The sequence below is a fragment of the Anopheles arabiensis genome, chromosome 3 (genome assembly GCF_016920715.1).
Source record: "Anopheles arabiensis isolate DONGOLA chromosome 3, AaraD3, whole genome shotgun sequence".
Classification (NCBI taxonomy): Eukaryota; Metazoa; Arthropoda; class Insecta; order Diptera; family Culicidae; genus Anopheles; species Anopheles arabiensis.
In genome coordinates, this window is record NC_053518.1 from 62925165 (window position 1) to 62932664 (window position 7500).

Consider the following 7500-nt stretch of genomic DNA (forward strand, 5'->3'; position numbering starts at 1 on the left):
GGCAATGCTGTGTCATGATGTTCCTCGTACCATTTGAAAAAAAACGGAATGATTGTAAATGTATTAATCATGTTTACGAATTCGAGAATGGTGAACGAACTCTACCTGCACTTGAGAGTTCGTTTGAGTTCATTGCTAGGTTGAATTTTATAAATAACATTCAAGAGAACGTTATTATGCATCCGGTACATGCATGCGGCAAACGCATGCTGCCGTAACGTGTGATTTAACAGTAGTGAAATTATAAATATCACTAAATCTATCATGCATGCTCGTAACAAGGTTATTTGAACATGTATTTTACAAATTTAGCTACAATTTCAACATATTATCGTTGATTTTTATGCAGTTTTTATCTTAACTTGTTCGCAGGTTTGTAGTAAATCAATAAAGCTGTATTTCATGGTTATATCTATTTTTTAACATAACTTTTCTACACAGCAAAACTTGCTGTATCAAGGTTTAGAACGATTAAATTAAACATGAAGAAAGCTACAATGCATTTGTACAAGTTCTGTTATAAGTAGATTGTAATATATTGAGCTTTAAAATTATGTTTTTATTTTTTTATACATTTTTTAGTTTTACATTTTCCGCCGAGTTGTGCAAATCGTTAATTTGTCGTATGCATTAACCTTCTATGCGTAAATAATCAAACTTATATCCATAATCATACGACCTCCTGCCTGAGCCGGTCATACGGTTTGTTGAATTTTTGTTATAGGAAACACGTTTATTTCTAGTTGTAGCAGTTTTATCCTAAATTAATTATTGTTAAATTGTTTTGTATTATATTGTATTTCAATGCAATTGTGCAGCATGAAGAATATAACATAATTTAAAACTAAAGAGAATTTTAAAATGCAAAGATAAATAATCAATCTATTTTTTTAAGTTTTATTTTTATATACTGATTCGTTCTGACACACATTTAGATATTTTCAAATTCCTAAATGTTAAAGTTGTTATGTAAAGTTATGTTAAAATAATGTGCTAACCATTCCTGAACAGGTTGTCACATCATTGAAAGTTTAAAAAGATACGTTATAGTGATTTATGAGAACATTTTTTTTTTAATTTCATTTGCAAATGTATGAATTGCTTTAATAAGTACCGACCAAATGTGATAACGTTATGAGATAATTGGTGCTACAATTGGCTAATCATGGGCAAAAAAAACCCCTAGTGGTAAGTTTTGCGTGGCCCTTAGAACACTTGTGTTGTCCATGTTTTTGCATTACATTAAATATTTTTCAATATTGTTGCCTGTTGGTTTCTACATTTTTTCTTTATTTTCATCGAGATGTGAAGTTTTTATTCAATGTATTGTTTATAATTTTTTTTAAATTCAAATAATTTATAACCTGCATCATATTAACCGATGCTGTAGTCAACGGCAGGAATATAACTAATATTTAAAACGCATAAATATTGTTCTGTATCCAAGTTTGAGGTTTGTTTAAATTTAATTTGAATTTAAACGTAATTTGAATGGACTCAATCATATAACTTCCATGTGTTAGCTTTATGTTTTGTTATTATCTATCATACTACTACATACTACATACACAACTTTATGCAGTCATCTTTATACAGTTTTATAAAGTCGAAATGATTTCCTATAGTGTAATTATATCTTGGGACATTATATATGAGCATTACATGGTATTCCAAAGCATACAGAAGTATTGTTTATATGGTTGCAAAAAGTATAAATATATTTTTTGTGAGTAATATGTAGTTCCCCTTTAGCCGGTCTCATAGTACAGTCGTCAACTCGTACGACTTAACAACATGCCCGCCATGGGTTCAAGCCCCAAATGGACCGTGCCGCCATACGTAGGACTGACTATCCTGCTATGGGGGGATCAATAAGTCACTGAAAGCCAAACCCACAAGTAGTAATACAGGTAGGCCTTGACCGACAACGGTTGTTGAGCCAAAAAGAAGAAGAAGGAAGAATATGTAGTCCACTGCTATTGTTAAGTTTTATTCTTGCTACATTGTCAACTTACCAGGCGTTCGAAATTCGTACTATCCATTCTCACTGTCTGCAAAGAAATACTCCATAGTACCTGTGTATGCGCGGTGTAACTGCATAGTCTTAATATGTAGTACCAATCACCAATCATTTAAATATTATTTATTAAACCTGTAGTTTAATAATATTTCTACTTCTGAATTAGTCGAAACCTATAAAAACGGACTGAAAAACAAGATGTCCGTCTGTTCGTCCGCTTAGTCCGCTCTACGGATGATCCACGTCTGTGTGATACCTAGGAAAAAAGACCAGGAAATGAATTCATTAAAACTTGATGCCGTGCTTTCAGTTGGCTAGATATAATCCATCCGCCGTTTTTAACCTCCAATCATATCTGTAGACAGGTTAGAGCAGTGTTCTCCAACCTGTTGTCCGTGGCGTTGACACACGTGGTCCGCGAAAGAATTTATGTTTGAAAAAGAAAAGCTTATAATCATACATATCGTGCACTTTTAATAGTTAGTTAGTTTAAAAAGTTGTCGTAGCACAAATATGCACGACAATTGTATATGAATAAACAAATAAAAATGTATGCTCTCAATGTATGTGGGCCGCGGCAAATGTATTTTCAAAGCCAAGTGGTGGTCCGCGATCCTAAAAAGGTTCCTAAGCACTGGGTTAGAGTATCAAATAGAGACTTTCTTGTGTCTAACTTGTCTTTGATAGATATTTCGAGTATTTAACGGAAATATTGAAGTAAATATTCAAAAGTAGTTAAATAGGATAGAAAGAGGTATCTTTGTGTATATCGTCGTGGCCTATCGATTTTACAACATGGCTCGTTGCGAGTCATACATATACAGATTACAGTTGCGTATTCGATCTGATTCGACAACCTTTTGTTGGCCAAGGCATTTTGTTAAGTATCGTAGAAGCTGTAATACGCTACCCAACGAAATGCACCTTGATTCTAGGGTCTAGCAGGGTAGCTGACATTTGTGAACTTTTCGCTATTCATTTTCACGATATTTTCTCGGAATCAATTGATAATCCCGATTAATAATGCTTTTAATTATCTGCCAGAAAATATATTAAGCCTTCCTAACATTGCTGTAAGTAATGAAATGGTTAACTATGCATTATTTAGGTTAAAACAATCCTACAACCCTGGTCCTGATGGTATCCCTGCCTCAGTATTGGTGCATTGTAGGGATATACTTGCCCATATACTACATTATCTCCTGTTAGCCAAATGGGAAAATCTTAGCTTTGGGTCAACTATAATAACTTGGCCTAGTTCTTATCTGAAAGATAGTTTCTTTGGAGAAAAACTCAAGTCTCAACTTTCTATGAGGTATGCTTATACTTTGGGTGTTCCCCAAGGTAGGAGGAGTTCTTTATTGTTTGCCCTTTTCATCAATGATGTTTACCTCCTGATGGTCATCTACTACAGCGCCTACCACAACTATATGGACAGTCGTTTTTCGCGCTTTTCAGAAAATCCATAAGAGAAAAATAAAAACAGGGAATGTATGAGTTGTGCAGAATACTATTTTACATCTTCGTATATTTTTTCAATTTTTTTTAACACGTCCTTACACGACTTATGACGAAAAAACAAATTTATGGTCGTACCATAACTATAAAGACACTTCGAAAAACAAGGTTTTATGTGCTAACTAACGCATTTAAAAATCATTCAAAAATATAAATAACATATTCTAGAAAGGTTTTATAGAAATATATTTTTGAACGATTTTAAAAAAGTGTTTTGATAACTTATTTTAAGGTTTTATAAGTTTTATAAGAGTATTTATCAAAATATATTTTTTTAAATATAATAAAAAAAATCACAAAAATAATTTTTTTCGCCTGTAATTATTGTTTTGAAAATGCAAACCAAAGTATGTAAAAAGATTTTCAAAAATTATTTTGAAACTGCCATGAAAACCTTATCAATTTCGTGAACAACGGTTCAAAACAGATCCGATCAAACAAAAGCAACACAAAACCCTCACAAACGATTTTTTAGCAGAATCTAAATATTTGCTGTTGTTACATACATAGTTAAGGAATGTAATCCTAGTCCGATATTTTTTTCCTCCCACCACCCACATCACTATCGATGTTCTCTTAGACCGCCACAAAGGCGCCCACAAATGTTTTAGAGGAAGTGCAAACGAACACGATATTCAATTGCAATAGGCCTAACATAATACTCTTTACACATATTCTCACCTGTTTTACAAATACTTATCTAATACATGTAAATACCACATTACTAATTCAGCCAGTCCTTATTTAAGCTCATAAACTACCTAACAAATTCACGACTAAACTCTACAAGCAGACGGCTACCGGCGACTATGTGGCAGTCTAAGAGAACATCGATGGTGATGTGGGTGGTGGGAGGAAAAAAATATCGGACTAGGATTACATTCCTTAACTATGTATGTAACAACAGCAAATATTTAGATTTTGCTAAAAAATCATTTGTGAGGGTTTTGTGTCGCTTTTGTTTGATCGGATCTGTTTTGAACCGTTGTTCACGAAATTGATAAGGTTTTCATGGCAGTTTCAAAATAATTTTTGAAAATCTTTTTACATACTTTGGTTTGCATTTTCAAAACAATAATTATAGGCGAAAAAAAATTATGATTTTTTTATATTTAAAAAATATATTTTGATAAATACTCTTATAAAACTTATAAAACCTTAAAATAAGTTATCAAAACACTTTTTTAAAATCGTTCAAAAATATATTTCTATAAAACCTTTCTAGAATATGTTATTTATATTTTTGAATGATTTTTAAATGCGTTAGTTAGCACATAAAACCTGTTTTTCGAAGTGTCTTTATAGTTATGGTACGACCATAAATTTGTTTTTTCGTCATAAGTCGTGTAAGGACGTGTTAAAAAAAATTGAAAAAATATACGAAGATGTAAAATAGTATTCTGCACAACTCATACATTCCCTGTTTTTATTTTTCTCTTATGGATTTTCTGCAAATCGCTAAAAACGACAGTCCATATAGTTGTGGTAGGTGCTGTATATGCGGATGACATCGATTTTTTCCTCGTCAACTGATTGTGAAAGACTTTAACTCAGGGTGGCCACTCAACCGGGAAAACCGGGAATTAGCCGGGAATTTTATTTTTCCGGGAAAAACCGTGAAAAACCGGGAAATTCTTCAAAAAAAAAAACCGGAAATTATCCTAAACTTTTGCTATCACTGTTTACCATCGTACTAAGTGCATTTTCAATTAATGTTGAAATATGTTTTGTATATTGTTCCCAACTTACCACAGGCCGGCAACATCACACCAATGTGTAAGGACAACATTTTCCGTTTCTCACATATGTGCAATATATGTACCATATGTGCAATATATGTACTATACTTCTTATTCGCGCTGGTGCAATACTTACGTTCACTGATATTGGTTCTTGCACATTTCGGGTGTGGTGTGCCTATTCGTTCTACCTTGCACTCGTTTTTTGTTATTCAACTCTCGTGAAGTTGCGGTCGTGTCGAATTTAACGGTGGATTTAGTGGGCGATCCCAATTTTTGAACATAACTGATAATTGTTGTCCCTTTTAGCAATTTTAAGGTTACCCAATCACACATCGTCTGTACATTGACATTTTGCATTTTGGTTTCGGGCCTCTACCTTCATTCCTCCCGGGTGACTGGGTTCCCACACTGGCACTGATGGTTGAGGTAGCGTCGCTTCTGCAGTCCGATCGTTGTTCCTTTGTTTTATTATCACATAAAGTACACTTCCCGTAAAACATATTCAAGAAAGTGTCCCAAAATTAAGAAACCCACTGAAATCTCCTGTACCTATTCGTGAGGTGCATCACCAGCGTCGTGCGAGTAACAGCATAATGAAGGGCTGTTGTTTAACAGGAAATCCGTTCTTGGCAGATTTGTATGCTTTCTTCAGTGGCTGGTTGGTCCATGACTTCAGGTTCTTCTTCTTCTTCTTTGGCTCAACAACCGATGTCGATCAAGGCCTGCCTGTACCCACTTGTGGGCTTGGCTTCCAGTGACTAATTGATTCCCCCCATAGCAGGATAGTCAGTCCTACGTATGGCGGCGCGGTCTATTTGGGGATTGAACCCATGACGGGCATGTTGTTAAGTCGTACGAGTTGACGACTGTACTACGAGACCAAATGATTTCAGGTTACTCTTTTTTAAAGTTGTGTGATGATATCTGTTAATCAACAATTGATAGCAGATGAAAAATATCTTTCCCACGGGATAAAGTCTTTACACGTTAGTGTCATTATGCTAAATCACCAAAAAGCAATATTTGTAAAGCCTTTTTTGTCGTTTTTTCATCAGTTGTTTACTCATATAAAACATCCGAAAATATAAAGAATGCATATTTAAATAGCTTAAGATCCATAGCAGCCAAATTAGATCTACAAACGCACGATTGAAAATTTGTTTGTACAAATTTGATAGAAATCATGCCAAAAATGGTTCTCACATGTGTTGTCACACCTCTAGATTGGATATTATATTGAATATAATATAGAATATTGATAATATTGAATATTCACTAATAACTTTTATGCAGTTTTCATGACAAGTTTCCGTCTTTCCCGTAATGCTCGTGTTTACTTACAATCCTCTAGATAACGATTTTTGAAAACGTATGATATAATAATTTGAAATTGAAGTATCGATAAAACCGGCACAAGAAGCATAGTGAACCGGGAAAACTCCAAAAAATCCGGGAAAAACTGGGAAAAAACAGGAATTTAAAATCCTAATTCGAGTGGCCACCCTGTTAACTCTACTTAAATTCCTTCGTCGATGCTAATTTTATGTGCCTTTATCCCGATAAATGTTCGATTACTTCTTTTTCTCACTCTCGTTCTCCACATTCTTTTGAGAAGCTTCTCAATGTTTTGGTCTGCCTCATGTAGCCTTGGGGTTACGCGATTACAATTGTTTGATTAAGTTTGAAGAGTATTGTCAATTTCTGTCCTAATTTATCTTCATACTTCCTTCTATATTATCTTCGTCTATCTTAGTTAACGATTTTTTTGTCTTTCTATATACTTTTTAATTATTTGCTCTTTACCAACATCGGTTAATTATTGTAGTTATATTTAAGTGAAACTAAGATCATTAGTTAAATCTTAAAGGCAGACTTTAAATGGAATAAATAAATTAAATTATTTTTTTTTCTTTGGCTCAACAACCGATGTCGGTCAAGGCCTGCCTGTACCCATTTGTGGGCTTTGGCTTTCAGTGACTAATTGATTTCCCCCCATAGCAGGATAGTCAATCCTACGTATGGCGGCGCGGTCTATTTGGGGATTGAACCCATGACGGGCATGTTGTTAAGTCGTACGAGTTGACGACTGTACTACGAGACCGGCTCAAATTAAATTAATTACATGAATGAAATACCGAGGCCAATTTTTAAGAGCTCTACTGTACTCCTGCTGACTAGAAATTTATTGTTTTGGGCTTGAATACACTATGAGCAAGTCAG

General features: G+C 34.1%; 1 protein-coding gene across 3 annotated transcripts in view; it reads right to left on the minus strand.

Moving 5' to 3' along the window:
* Positions 1-7500, minus strand: part of LOC120901753 (hexamerin-1.1-like) — a 13687-nt gene that overhangs the window by 2450 nt on the left and 3737 nt on the right. The window lies entirely within an intron of this gene.